The following is a 15926-nucleotide window of genomic DNA, read 5'->3' as shown; positions in this document are numbered from 1 at the left end:
CAAGACCACAAGTGCACATGAAGTGCCATTTGACATTTGGGACAGGGCCTTAGAATTGTGAGACAATGTTTGTAACAGCTTTTAAGCTGAAAATTTTTCCTTTTTAATGGACTATGATCAGATAACTATGCTTACTTAATCTTAATTTATATATAAAACATCATTGACTTGTATTGACTGATTTATTGATCAATAACTCTGCATTCTTGTAAAAATTTTAACAGAAAGCCTTTTCAACTGATATAGTTTAATTTCATTTAATAATTTAATTTATGGCGAACGTCCAGCATCTGGGCCACATTATATAACCTGGGCCAAGTTATTTAAAAATTACATGTGGACCTGCCGACGTGGCTGTAGTTTTTGTTCAAGGCAAACATGAGAATGTGAAAGAAATTGTTGATCTCCTGGGGTTTTCACTTTCAACAGTCTCGACAGTTTAGAGAAAATGGTGTGAAAGACAACAAACATTCAGGGAGTGGCAGTTCTGTGGATGTAAACACCTTGTTGGTGAGAAATGCCAGAGGAGGATGGCCAGACTGGTTCAAGCTGACAGGAAGGTGAAAGTAAGTGAAAAAACTACGTGTTACAACACATCGGTTTTCCCTCAACTCAGAAGAGGAAACTAAACTGAGCGCAAACTCGCTTAAATCAGAGAGTAGAAGATTGGACACACGTCAAGCAGGATCACAACTTGGTGTAAACAACATGACTCTATGTATCCATCCTGCCTTATGTCAATGGTTCAGGCTGGAGGAAAAAGTGTAATGGTATTTGGAATCTTTTCTTGACAAACATTATGCCCCTGAAACCAAATGAGCATCATTAAATAACAATGTGCATCTTTTTATGGTCACATAAGGCATCTTGTAATGGCTTCTTCCAGCAAGATAACAAATCACGGCACACATCATATCAGGCTGGTTTCATGAACATGACAACGAGTCCGTTGTACTTTAGTGCAGTGGTGTGCGGTCCATTTAAGCTGCAAATGCCCTGCATACCTAAGCCATTCGAGGACTCGCTAATAAATAAAAACACTATATATTACTATAAATTCCATTATTTGAGGTGTACCATAAAGCTTACATGTAATTTATTTATTTACCAAACAACGGTAATTTTCTTACAACAGCGGATCCACAACAGCTTTGGCGCCTATGCTCTGTTGTTACTGTATGTATCGTCATCATTGTCCCGCATTCTCATTGGTTTGCTGGCATACAGGGAATTTCATGCGGACAGAAAGCTGTCCGCGAATCACTCAAACAAGCGGAAAAATGTGCTGCCAGATCTCACCGAAAATCACATTGTATTTGATAGAAAACCTAGACTAAATCAAATGAAAAAAGTTAGAACTGAAACAATTTTATAGTATTAATTTTCTCCATAGGGAGATTTATTTTTTACGAAAACTTATAAATTGTCAAAGACAGACCTACTATAAGTAATAACGCAAACATTTTGCGAGAGAACGCAAAAACATGGACTTATTATTCCTTATTTAATAGTTATTATTTTTAATTTGTTATTTTTTTCCACCACCATGTCACCTTAGATAATGTTTAAAGGTGAAGTTTGTAGTTTCTGCGACACTAATGGCACCTAGCGGAATTACAAATATACGCATATTTTGCAAACGTCCGCACATCAGGTGTTTTTTGACATAAGAAGTCACCGCTCACCGGTCGCCACTGCTATAGTGGCCTCCACAGTCAATCCATCTCAGTCTGACATGGATGAAAGAGTCGTAGTATGAATGCACAGCAAACACATCTGCTTTCACCATAGAACAGAATCTCTCAATTCTGTGTGCCCCAATCAGCATGTTTATGCACTATTCTACACCATTTTGTTTTATACATAGAAGTGGGAGAATTTTTTTTTATTCTTCGTGATTCTCTCTTCAACGATTCTGAATCTGAACATTTATTCTGAGCATAGTTTTCCAAATATGCGTGATGTCATTTGGGTGTCCTAGACAAAATCGTATTCTGCTTGCTCTCAATTACACAAATACACATACAAACCCAGACAGCAATTGCTGATTCCACGCCTACCAGATGTGGGCCGGATCTGGCACGACACTTTGTTACTGTCTGGGAAACCATCGAACAAGTATATAAACTTGCATAAGATTTCCTGGTTGAACTTAAATATAAGGGCAATTGCATGCTTTATTGCGTTGTATGCTTGTATGTTTGACAAGTTGTATGCTTGTATGGCTATTTGTGTGGAAATGCTGATTGCTGTTACGGAATTAATGTGCTGATGTTTTGCCGTTCATTGTTGCTTTGCATGGCTCGTGTCCTGTGCTGAGAATTCTTCTTTTGATGTTATTGCTGTCTTTATGGAGTTATGAGGTCCTTGTAATGTACTTTTTATTATTTTGAAGGTTTCAAAAGCATCTTGCCAAAGGACTGCAGTTGAAAATTAGCCAGCTGGCTAACACTGGCACATTTACAGAAATGAATGTGTGTTGTCATAATAAAAGAAAGAAAGGAATAATTAGTGTAAACACAGTCAGTTAGCTATATTTAGATAGCTGATGATTTTTAACTTTATTTAAGTATGAAGTATACTTTATAATAAACTTATTATTTCTTATTAAACTTTTTTATATATATATATATATATATATATATATATATTAACAAAACCTTCTATATTAACGTGATGAAACAGAAGTAGTGACAGAACTTTTCTTCCATGTTGTGACATCAAAGTGTACCTTATCGAAAAAGAAAATTTGAGTTACAGTCAAAAGTGAGTAAAAACTTCTAGCTGGTTGTAAGAAAGGGCTGGAAAAAATGTCTTGCATAAGTCACCAGAGAGAAGTATGTTGTTTTCACCAGAAGATCCAGTTATGACATTTTGATGAAACATTACAAGATTTGGAAAAATAGAAACCTATAGATGTCAATATTGGATGAATTTTCATTTCATGCAAAAAAAACTAAAAACGTTTGTCAGCAAACTCAAAATCAATATGGTGTGACCAACAATACACAGGTGGTGCTACCAACAAGCAGAAACCTTTAGAAAATTATAAAACAGGAACTCTTCGTTTAAGATTATGCAGCAAAACCATGGCATGGAGAAGTACTGACCTGACTATTTACCTGTTTTATGTTGTGGCAGTGATGCTTCAACAAAGATGTCCGATTTACCAGCTGACTGGGGGCAACATGTGCATATCAAGGAGATCCTGCAAGATGAGAAGGATCTCCAAAACCACTTGTCTTGCCACCACATCTACTACAGCTGTAAAGCTGCATACAATAAAGAAAAGTGCTTGCATGATCTCATATAAAAGTGGAGCAAGCCGAGTCCTTTGATGTTCTTTCTTGTTGTGCTGCATGGGGCGCACATGGCCAGCTCATGAGCATGACTATTAAAGTTCTGTGAGAGCTGAGAGGCCCTGTCGGCTCAGGCTTCTTTGCTGTTATGTCTATCACTCAAACACTGTCATGCGGGTTTCCCCATCCCGTCAGCCTACGTCTGGGGTCACTGCACTTTCCACAATGCCTCCCTTCCACATCAAACCCAACCAGCAGGATATATCCTCTCTCTCTCGTCTCTTCTCTGGCAAAGGAAATAAGGTGGGGGATACCTTGCTTCTGGGTGATGACAGTGAGGGTCTCCAGGTCTTTGAAATGTGATCTGAGCCCCTGCAGACATGCCACTGTGATTTACAGTTAATGAAGATCCTCTTTGGGTGGTGTGCAATGCTGTGGACATTTGAATTCGGCATTAAAAATTCTGAGCTTATAGATTTTCCTGCCAAACATGGTTTTAACCAGCAGGGCCAACTTCACCAATTAAAACCCATATTACTTCTAGCCATGTTCAAGGAGGAGATGACTATTTCTGTGAGCCACATCCAAGGAGTGTTTCTGATTTCATTTTACAGGGATCATATCACGTATCACATTACACCAGATAACAGCTGTGCATCTGATGCTTGTAAAGCATCAAATGCTACAGCAAGTGATATCTGAATAACTAAGGGGAAAATATGTTGGGCATTCACTAACTACCATATAAAGTCACAGGATGTCACATTAATAACACGTGCAGGAACCAGAAAAAAGAGAGTTAGAGCTTCCAGGCAAAATCTGGAGCATATAACATCAGTTCTTTTCGTGTGCAAGTTTGCATCTGTATGAAAAGCATGACTGCTAGATATCTACAAAAAATAGAGCAAAAAGAAAAGTCTGTGTCTTAAAGAAATTGTGTCAGAAATATATTACTATTATTCAGCAGGATGTACTTCTCAAAGTAATAATAACCATGATAAAATTCTTAAAACTTTAAGAAATGTCACAATTTTGATTTCATGTTTTAATTTTAATGATGTTTTATTAAAGTTTGGGAGGAGCGTGTTCAGATAATCTACCCAATCTGTGCGAGGAGGCCTATAAATATAGCCGACTCACCTTTACTCCACCATCCCAACTCCTCAATCGATTATTCCAATCCCATTCAGGGATATGGGGGAGTACTCTGGGTTTGAGCCAATTCTGAGCTTGGAGCCCTCCTCTCTGACATCACGGCAAATTTGCATACTCTCTATTAACCAAACCCTAAATAACTATCTAATTATATGTAAGCGTGAACTCATAAAACAGTTGCAGCACATTGTTTGCTAATTAAAAAATAATAATAATAATTACAATTTGTTTTGTTTTTTTAAACAAAACACAAAAAATTGCACTGAGGACGAGCAAATGAAACAGCGTGTTACACAGGGACAATATCCGACAATGAATTGAACATAAGGAGGAACTTAAATACACAGTAATGATGAACTAAATAAATAACAAACAGGTGTGATGATTGAATGAGCGCCCATGGTAACTAAAGACTGTCGGGACACTAGGAACAAAGGAAACAGGAAACAAAGATGTGCAAACTAAAAGTACATGAAAATGAAACTAAACACCAATAGAACGTGACAATTTTAATTGCCACCATTTTTGAGAATTGTTATGCCCCATCTAGGGAAAAGTGTGCAACATGAATATGGTACAATGATGAATTTCTTGTCGTAATTTGGGTCTCTCGATTTAGGAGCTGAATGGGCCAAAATATAAAAAAATTGAAAGGGCCAAATTTGTCCAAAATCAGCGTCAGAAAACAGGCAAAGGGGTCAAACACACCGACAAAGTCCCTCAGATACAAACAATATTCAATTTTAGGCTACAAACCATAGGGTCGTCGGATTTGCATTAAATCATAAATCTAGAAAAATTAAGCCAAACGGAAAATTGGGGGGGGAAATTAAATGTTCATACAGCCTTAAAAATGCAAATTTTGTAAATTTTTTAATACATTGTTGTTAAGTCTGTTAAATAGGTTGATGATTTATGATTTTAATAAAATAGACATGCTTAATGATTATTAAAATTTAACTATTAAAACAGAATACAGAACATTTAAAACAGGGAGGGGGAGGGGGATTTCATAGGGCCCTAATTATGGTACCTCAGTTTGAGGATGGGGGAAGAATCACATAAAAATTATCTTCTCGGATTTGTATTATAATATCAGGAGAGGTTCACCCAGTAGATAGAGCAATCACCTTCCATTCCTCCTCAAACCTCCCCAGGGTTTCTCCAGAAGAGCAGCTGCTTCCTGTCTGAGGGAAAGGATCCAGCCACGCTGAGTTAGCCATCTCAGCGACAGTAAATCACCATCCATTCAGCAAAGCTGCAAAACTTCTCCCATGCACTCATTCTCCTCTCACAACTCATAAAATCACTGCCCTACAAAACTGGTGTCATGTGCCCAATATGTTTTCCATTATGATGCAAATAATTGTGTCAACCACTATAAACATTACAGTGTTGAGTCAGGTTTGGGAGGAAGCAACGGGCACAACCCTCTGAATACAATGGCGGGGTCATAGCATGTACCCTAGAAGTAGAGACCATAAGTTTCTTGACTAGGTTCTTGTAACCCTTACATGAAAAAGATTATGGTTGCCAGTGACCTCACTGCACTGTCTTCTGCAGAGTCATTGTGTCTGAGATGAGACTGCCCCCTACTGCCTTACTGCTCAACTGCACCCAAGGGTCTCATAATTATATAGCTATTGCTCAATCTCTGAATTGTTTCTCAATCACCCGCTAACTCATAGACATGGTTTCCTTTCCACTGGTCTCTTTATGATATCATAATATTTATATGGGTCTCCTCTTGAGGCTACAAGTGGTTTGTTCCTCCTGGTCTGCAAAATCAGAGACCTACTATAACATTCACAGCATCTAGGTCAATAAGAGGGAAAAATATTCATATGTATCCATAATCCTGCCACAAAACCCACATCCACAATGAGACAGGACATTGTCTTAATCAACTGATTTGGACCAGCACTAGCATCATGTGTGGTTTCATTCTATGGGATCAGATATGGGTTTGGGATTTAGGGCTACAGAGGGATAGAATTTAGGCTTGGATATTAGGGCTTGAAATTAGGCGTAGAGATAAGGATTAGGATTTGAAGGCTGAGATGAGGGGTTGGGGTTAAAAGCACAATGCAACCGAAGTAGCAACAGACCGTTTCTTCCGCACTGTGACACATCCGAGTGAAACGAATTATCGAAAAAGAGATACATTTTTCTCTTTTCCGATAATTCGTTTCACTCGGATGTGTCACAATGCAGAAGAAACGGTCTGTTGCTACTTTGGTTACATTGTGATTTTAACCCCAACCCCTCATCTCAGCCTTCAAATCCTAATCCTAATGCACTTTGCAGCTTTGGACAAGGACTTGGTTCTACCCATCATTGTTGATTGGATGGAGGGAGATCTAAATGTGATCTCTGATGCTGATTGTAAGAAATACATTTCCATTTTATATTAGCTTTAAGAGTAAAGGTTAGGAATTTGGATTACGGTTATTGACTTGAGTTAAAGGTTGGAGGCATGGATGGCAATTAGGACAGGAATAATTGGAATCAGGAAACTTCCAGGCATCAAACAGCTGGTGTAGCTGGTATGGAATAGTAATTATAGTAGTACATAATTTAAGGTGTTGTGATAGTCCTTTGGTGGTTTGATAGTCCCCTTTCAAATCCTTTGGCAGATATGAGTCATGACTGTGGCCCATCATCTCTAAATGGCCTGTATGTTGTTAGCATAATGTCTAAACTTCACAACTTTGTATTCATAACACAGACTCAAAGACAATCTAAGGACACAGCATAAATTGGATCTAGTCTTTCTATCTGTTGTGGCCATTTTGTCCACTTTTACAATTTGCTTAGACTCTTACGGTTATTGTTTATGGCTATATTTACATTTTTTTAAGGTTAGTTAGGGTGAGGGTCAGAGTTTAGTTGGTCATTTATGACTACTTTTCAACTAAAGGAATTGAAGAAGACAGACTGCTGCTCTGGGGATGTGCTGAAGATGATGAGTCAATTGAAATACAATGGACATGAAGCAGCTGTTTGCATTCATGTTCATTTCCTCATAGGTGGAACGCAGCAGCCATAAAAGCACTGAAGAATGTCCATCAGCTCCACCCTGCATATTCCTGCACACTTATTCCCTTAGCCACAGCATGCAAGGACACTTAACTTGCTCTGTGTGCGCGCATGCAAGTCACACATCTGGTGTCCATTCGAGGCCTTATTCGTGTAGAAAAATGATATAGTTTATCATTAAGATGGATGTGAGGTCGACAGTCCACTTCATCTGGCAAACTTCACATTTTTGCTTAGCACTCGGTCTTCAATAAATCCACATAGTGTGATGGGGATTAGTGAGATGATGTCTCTTCAGTGATGAAAGCTTATCAAATTATTCGTTTCAATTATTCCATCCATCATGTAATACTTAAGTTACATAATTTATCTCCTCCTTCCTCCAGAGTAGAGAAAGGGAAGCCTGAGGACCAAAACTAACATTTTGCCTTGACAGAACACAGAGTATTTATTAGCAGAGCATATAAAAACAGATACAATTTCAAAGGGTTCTGCACGCCTCATTTAAGGCCTGTAGCCTGTGCGTAATATTAGCCTAATAGCCTTGATATGTGTTCTGCTGAGTGAAAACAGTACTACAAGGTCAATACTCACACACTTTGTCATGTGCTTTTTTGCCATAAATATGAAATGATTCTTTGATCCACCGTATTGCTAATAGTGACATGAACGTGCAACTAACAGCACACTGACTCTTAAGGTCCGGTTCACACCTAAAGCAATAACTATAACAATAACTATATTAGCGTCCATCAGCGTACAGTAACGTTGTTTATTACAAGCAAGCGTTGCATCGTCATCAGCAGCATTAAATGTTTAAAAAGTCTGCAAACAAAAAATTACTTCAATATGAACTCAGCATTTATCGTCAAATTTCCCAAGACTAATTGATCTGAGTTGTTATTCACATTCATTTTACAGTTCTCTATGTCAACAATTGTCTAATTTGTTTATTTTTTACCCAAGCTGTTTTAGTGGAAACATAACAGATCTCCTGAGATATTAAAGAGCACCCTAGAGAAAAAAAAAAACCTATACCAAAAAATGTATTTCATACTAAGTACAAATCTATTAACATATTTACTGATATTGCTTGAGACTTACTGATATAAATATAATAATTCAACTTTATTTAGAGTACTTCTTTATTGCAAAATGCATATTTCTTCATTTTAAGCCTATCAAAACACTCACCGCGCTCTCCCAGCTTAATTTGTTGCTGAGACCTATATATTATATCATTTTGCATTTTAATTTTAAGCCTAAAATGTGTTTAATATCACTGTTAATATCACCTGTTAATATCACTAACAGGTGTGTATCATAAGGAAAAAATGGTCCAATTTAGCAGACTTTAAGAATACCAATTTAATATACCAAAAGTACAATTTCAGGGTATTTATATTAAAGCTCCAGTCCGTAACTTTTTTGGGTTAAAAATGATCCCAAATACATTTTTGAGCAAGTACATAACCAGCCAGTGTTCAAAACTCTCTGCTTGCCTTAGCTCGATTCAAAACGGTAAGCTCGTAATAATGTTTTTAATTCCAGTGGTACTGGTGGATTTCCGCGGGAAATTCGAGCTTGTCTTTGCGTCATTATTTACGTCACATCTGTACACATAAAGAAGGAGTCTCGGCTCGTAGGCTATAGTGCGTGTGAGGATGTTGGAGGTGGAGATTTATAGTCTTTTCTCAAAGCACTTGATATAATTAAACGTATTAATTTGATGGCGGATCCAGAAAGGTTCAAACGACAATCACCAGTGACAAATGGAGATTCACCTGTTGTAAAATGCAAAAGACTTCGTTCGGACTTCGAGTGGCTACATAAAAAAAGAGACTGCAACCGGCCCCTGCGAAAACAAGGATAAATATCGGAAGGGCATTAAATGTAGTCACGCGATGCTGATGTTGTTAACATTAACAATTTGAGAACAAAGTATAATTTGCACGGTTTTACGTGATATGAAGCGATCGTTAGATTTAATCAGCGCGATTTACTGCAATGTTTTTTTTTCCCTTAGTTGGTCAGAACAAAGTGGATGTTACTTACTTGTTCAGATGACATTTTCCGGTGAAAACTCTTATGTTGATCATACTTCCAAAAAGTATAATCTGTGATTCTGAATGACAATATCCATACCGGCGCGGTGACGGACAGCCACACATTCTCCTCAAAACATTGTGTTCATCCGCGCTGTGCCGTGTCGAGGCACAACTCACGTAAAGTTGATAATTCCACGAATGGCTGCAATTGCAGATTTCAAACAGAGATGGCGACAAAGAGGAAAAGCTATGGACTGCAGCTTTAAGTAGATAAATATGTAAATGTATTTGTAGTATACTTAACATAAAATAAATGCATTTCAAATACATTTTGGTATATTTGTTTTTCACTACGGCAATCTCTAGGCAATAAACCTATGAGCCCCATAAAAAGTTTGTTAAGTATGTGTGAGAGGACATGTATATCGACTGAGTTGTGACGCACGACTGCCACACAAATGCCTTTGACGGTTGATGGCTAGATTGCGTGAGGGTGCAGAAAGTATTGGCCATGCAGAAGAGAGTCAGCCTAACCTCAAAAGCCACTCAGCATGATAATTCTGACGTGGTTTCCAGAGCGTTCCCATTTCATTCATTCTGCTGGTAATTATTCATTTGAACAGAACTGCTGGCCTGAAAAGAGGAACACAAGCTGCTGCCAGAGTCAGGGACGGCAAAAACCTAAGCTAGTCTACACCTAATTTGTCTTTTATGAGGCTGACAGTGGTCGGCAGAAAATATAACCGGCTGCAAATACGCAGAGTTTGCGTGGAACTCAGGTATGCCACAACATCACGTGACCAATAACGCAGGGATGTTGTCAAACACTGCTGAATGGGTGGCCATAGATTCATTATGCGACTAGTGATGCATCATGCATGCAATTAACACAAACCTCTCTCTCACCCTCATTGGTTTTCTGTCCCCTTCTTGGGCAAAGATAAAGGGAGCTATGTGTGCATCTGCGCGGTTGTACATTTGTGTTTGTGAACAAGAGGCAGAAAACAAAGGCATCAGGCAGTTACTATGGGGTGATGCTGGCTCACAGGGTGACAGGGAGAGGCATAGTGTGGGATACAAACACTTGTTCAGAAAGGATCGAGAGAGAGTTAGAGAGGGAAGAATGAGAGATGGAGGAAAAAGGAGGGGGGCTCCAGAGGAGATGCTGCCAGTCGGCACGTACACCCGTCTCAGGGAGCGAGTGGATGGGAGTGAGTGGTCCTGGCAAAGTCTCCCGGCACTCGCGTACAGCGGCCACCCCACACCGTGTCATAGAAGGGCAAGAATGTTCATTGTGCCCAATATGAATGTAATCATTCAGTCTTACCCTGGGTTGGGAACTTCAAGTTGATTAAGAAAGTCCATTTCAATTTTAATGTATTCCCCACTTCGTTCCACATGAGTGGAGTGTCCTTCAGTGCAGCTATTTTGTCTCCTTGATAGTGACAGCACCTTTTAATGCATCTCTAGATAATGGAACCACTGTGTCTTTAAAGGGAATAACTAAAAATGGACATTGCCAGCATGACAACTTTACAATTGACAAAGTCAGCATCAGAAGGACACTAGACAGTCCTGGCTAAGAGTATCAAGTACCACAAGTGTCACTGTCTGGATCTAACAACAAAAACTCTTCCCTCACAAGATTTCACAGGAGACACGTTTGAGATGCGTCATGCAGAACACCAGAGATGGATCTTAGGTGTAAACTGGACCTTTGTCTCAACCCAGGCGCAATATGAATATGTGATTCTGCCTAAATTTCTGCATAACCTGAAATATGTTGCTCTGAGTAATTTTTACTGCACTTTTCAGGTTACACATCCACAACAGGCACTACAAGCGATATTATTTTTCTCCACTGCAGATGCGGGTTTATTAAATAGCCCAGCGTCACAATTTTTTTGGCCTGTGGCTACAAAATTATATTGCTTTGCTTGCAGCAGGTTTCACAGAAGTTTCCAACTGAAATGTCCAGTGATTTGCTAAATAGCATGTCCAAGTTTCTACAAAACAGTTAAATGTGATTGTGTCAGTGTTTTAATTACGTTGGTTGTTGTACGTATCAGGAGTTTGGAAATGAAATGTCCAGTGAGTGGTGCTAAAAGGTTAATACTCTATCATGTTTGAAAGTAACAAACCACCTACACTAAACTGATAGTGTTATCAAAAGAACACTTGAGGAAAAAAAGAGACATTTTTGGTTGCTGAAACAACCATGCTGTTCAAGCTTCCTTCTTTGAGCTCTTTTGTGGGGTGTCGTGACTCATACCTGTTCTAGGTGAGATACCAAGCAAGTTTACTGCATCAGAAAAGCCATACATATGGAGCTAGTTATGTGATGCAAATGTCAAAATGTATTAGTTTACAAATCGAGTGTTTTGAGGTCATAACATGGTATTATGCAAGGAACTCAATCAATAATCTGCCCCTGTAATCATAATTTTTGTGAAAAGGATAAAAAACTTCCTCTAGTTTCCATTTCACAAATGTAAGCAGCCATGGGTCTGAGTTCCTTTGTCTTTACTCTAAGCTGGGGGTCTCTCATTCATCAGAATCTATGGTAATTTTCTGTTTTAAGATTAATGTGCATGTAGCCAGTTATGTTGAATCAGTCCTGGTGGGACAAGCCTTGACATCCTTTTTTAGGGTCATGTAACAGAGGCCTCATTAGGTCTCTTGACTGCTGGCCTTCTTGTTGTGTAAACCTCGTACAGGAGTTTCCTTTGGAAAAGGGTTGTGTTTTAAGTGTATTTTCTATATTTAAGCACATTAATCTAATACCATCTAACTCACTATTTGTTTTTCTGATGGTGTGATACTATAAAGACGGGGGTGAAAGGTTCTCCCCCATTTCTTTCTTACCCTGACATTAAAACATTGTCCCATTGTTCTGCATGGCTTGCTGTGAAATGCCAAGGAATCTCTTTTCAGCCAACCCAAATTCCATCTAATTCTGCTAATGCCCATAACATTGGACTTTTGGTAGCGTAGTGCCATTTGAATATCAAAGCCCATGAGAAGATTGCCAGACACTATAGTTCTGTTCCAAAACCTAGTGAGCTCCCTCACAGTCTACAGACAACATAAGCAGCTGCCTTTTCTGGCAGCATCTTAATAGAAAAAGTAATATCATAAGTTACTGATTTAAAACTCTACACAGGCAGGAATTGAAACATGGTAGACTTGGCTTAAGACCCCAATATCCTCACAGTAAAGTTGTTTTTTCGTTCTTTGCTACGGCGTAATAATACTTTTTGGTGGTATACTTTTAGCCAACATCCTGATGCCGTCCACACTGCTGAGAGCAGCGGTTAGATGAATATGTGAATATTTGTTGCATGCTTTCCTCTCAATAACAAAATGAACACACAACAAAATTGACAGCAGCGAGAAAACAGCAGTTCAGAAAGCATCTGATCATAGCGATGTGATTATGTTTGCACCAGCTCTGCAATTAGGCACTCCAGTCAAGTCACACCACGTTTATTTATATAGCATTTACACCATAGATTGATTAAAAGCAAGCCACTTTACATGAAAAACAATGTCAGTATTGCTTTTAGCTAGAACTACATCTGCGCTTTCTACTATAAAGCGGCTTTACAGTATGTTCATGTTTTTACTCGTGGACATCTGACCTTGATGGACTGAAAAGAAGAAATGAACCAGAGAGATTTCCACATCAAAGATGGTGGAGCCTCAGAGCCACACCTACCTATTATGTAATTGCCACAGACCAATGTTAGTTCAAATGTGTTTACCAGCCAGAGCTTTGACAAGCTGTTTAGAACTTCCTAAACAAAGTCATTTAATTTTGTCCTGATTTTTTGTTCGAAATTAGGCCTACATCAAATCAGTTTGTTCTTCAATTTAGCTTAAAGTATATTGGGGCCTTTACAACTGATTTCAATTGCCCCTTTCACACAGTAATCCCAGTAATATGGTAGCAACATTTTAGGTTTTACAGATTTAACTTAAATTTACAGTAAAAAATAAAAAAATAAAAATCATCTTTTTCATTAACTGATATGTTAATTTACCAATCTATTGAAGTACTAACATCTGTTTTGTACCTTTGTAATATACTGACAACCACCAATAACTTGTGATGAAAAAGTCACATGATGAATCAAAGCCTATCACAAGCAGTTTTTCCACAAGCTGAGAAGGTAAATACTAATATATAAGGTGCACAGTGTTATTCACACAAATACTAAACAAAACACATGACATTAATATAATGCAATAAACAATAAATTAACAATTTTGGATGTAACATATCATAACTGATTAGAAAAAACTAGCACAAACTAAGAAGTAACAGTTATTTCAACGAAAATACATCAAATGTGAAGTGTCACGCAGCAATGTCAAATGATACAATTACTTGTTATTTTTCCTTTACAAAAACTGTAAATTTAACAGTATTTTAATGTAAAATTACATTAAATGTATGGTTAGATCTATTACAGTTATTCACCGAAAATAGTATGGAAACTTTCTGTTAACCAATTAACAGTTTTTTAACGTAGTTCAATTTGACAAAATATTTTGACGTCTGTGCGACAGGCATAAGGGGATGATCAAACAGAACGCGTTTTTTGCTCTTAAAAACACAAGATGCGCATAACAGTATCCAACTTCAGAGCCGCAACACTGATGAATGTAAAAGAAGGCTGGGTCTCGAGCGCGACGCGCTTAAAAAGTTGCGGGACGTGGCGCAACAGTCAAAGATGTCCATCCAGCACATATTTACATAAACTATTAAAAGCAGCAGATCTTACTGCAAACAGTGCAGAGTAATCACATCATCTACATAAGGACTTTATGATTAGCCCAGAGCAGACTTCTTATGTCATAATAATAATAATAATAAGACTTTCGTCCTCTTTGGAGAAATTGTGTCTTATAATTAATTCCATTATATATGTAATATAGGTTATGAAGGCAGCATTATTAAGTTACCTAACTTTTGAAAAAGCCTTCATGTCTGGAGCATATCTCTGATGGTTTAAAATGCAGCCTATGGTGGTGGGTCACTAGGTTTTGGATGTCGTGTTTTTTGGGGGATTCTGCTAATGGAACATAAGAACAATGTGTGCCTTGTCTTTGGGGCAGTGCTATTTTTTGCATTTCATTGTTTACTCTCTAAACTTGGAGTTTGTTCATTAAAAAAGGCTTTGCCACCCCCATTATGGTTGAACAGCATGGCCTACTTGGCTCAGCTTTCACTACCCACTCAAGGTTGATACGTTTCTCCTTAACACAGAAAACTCATTACTTTTACGTCAGCATATGAAAAGAGGCCCTATCTGTTTGGGGATCAATGAATCAGACACAATTTCTTCAACGAGGACAAAAGTTTTGTATGAACATATGGCATGGCAAAAGAAACTCAAAGCTATCTACATTTCAGATAAAACAATTACATTTCAAAGCAAACCCTACCATCAGGCATCATATTTAAGGGTCTTTGGGGGAAATATATGCCTTGATATTTGATGCACATAATGTCCTACGTCAAATGTGTGTCGAGAGATGAAACCCAAAGATGTTTTAAAGGTGAACAGCATAATGTCACAAATTTTGAATGATCCTTGTTTCTCAGGAGTGTAAATGGACCTCTTGTAGCTGTTCAAAAACCTTTTTATTCCATGGATTATAATAAACTATAGCCCATCCTCACAGGACCACAAGAAAACCGGTCAACCAAGGATAAGTTAAATGATGACTCTACAACAGAAAGAAGAAAAAAGTCAGTTGCCAGAGTCCCAAACATTTTCTTAAGAAAGAAAACATTTCTTAAGATAAAGATGTTTGAAGAATGATCCAAAGTGTCATTCTTACAAATAATTAAAATTTCAGATGAATTCTTAAGAAGTTCTGAAATATTTTATATTTTATTTCTTAAGAAGAACACCTGCCAATTTTTGTAATTGTTCTGTATGTCATCTTTTTTGTGTTGCCTGCAGTTTTAATGCTTAATATAAGTAGTGAATTCCAGTGAATTCATTAAACATCTTACCTTTGGACATTTAAGACAAGTTAGAGGTTATCCTCACATGAGGTTATTTATGAGGATTTCTTTTTTTTTTTTTTTTAAAGAATATTCTTTACAGGAATGTCATTTCTTCTTAAGTTTTGTCTTAGAACAATCTTCAAGAAAAAAAAAAAAAAAGAGCATTCTTAAGAAATGTTTTTGGGAAGACAAAATATTCTCAACTTTATGATCAAGTAAAAAAACTAAAAAAAAATATTAAGAATGTTTTCTGAATCCAGCCTTAGGTTGTTCCTAAACATACTTTTGAAAGTCACTGACAAGGACAGGATCAGCCCATGAGTAACTGGCAATGTTTCCAATACTCCACTGTCAATCGCAAAA

The sequence above is a fragment of the Leuciscus leuciscus genome, assembly GCF_965113295.1.
Source record: "Leuciscus leuciscus genome assembly, chromosome: 20".
Taxonomy (NCBI): Eukaryota; Metazoa; Chordata; class Actinopteri; order Cypriniformes; family Leuciscidae; genus Leuciscus; species Leuciscus leuciscus.
The sequence above is the reverse complement of the archived record's forward strand: the minus strand, read 5'-3'. Positions refer to the sequence as shown.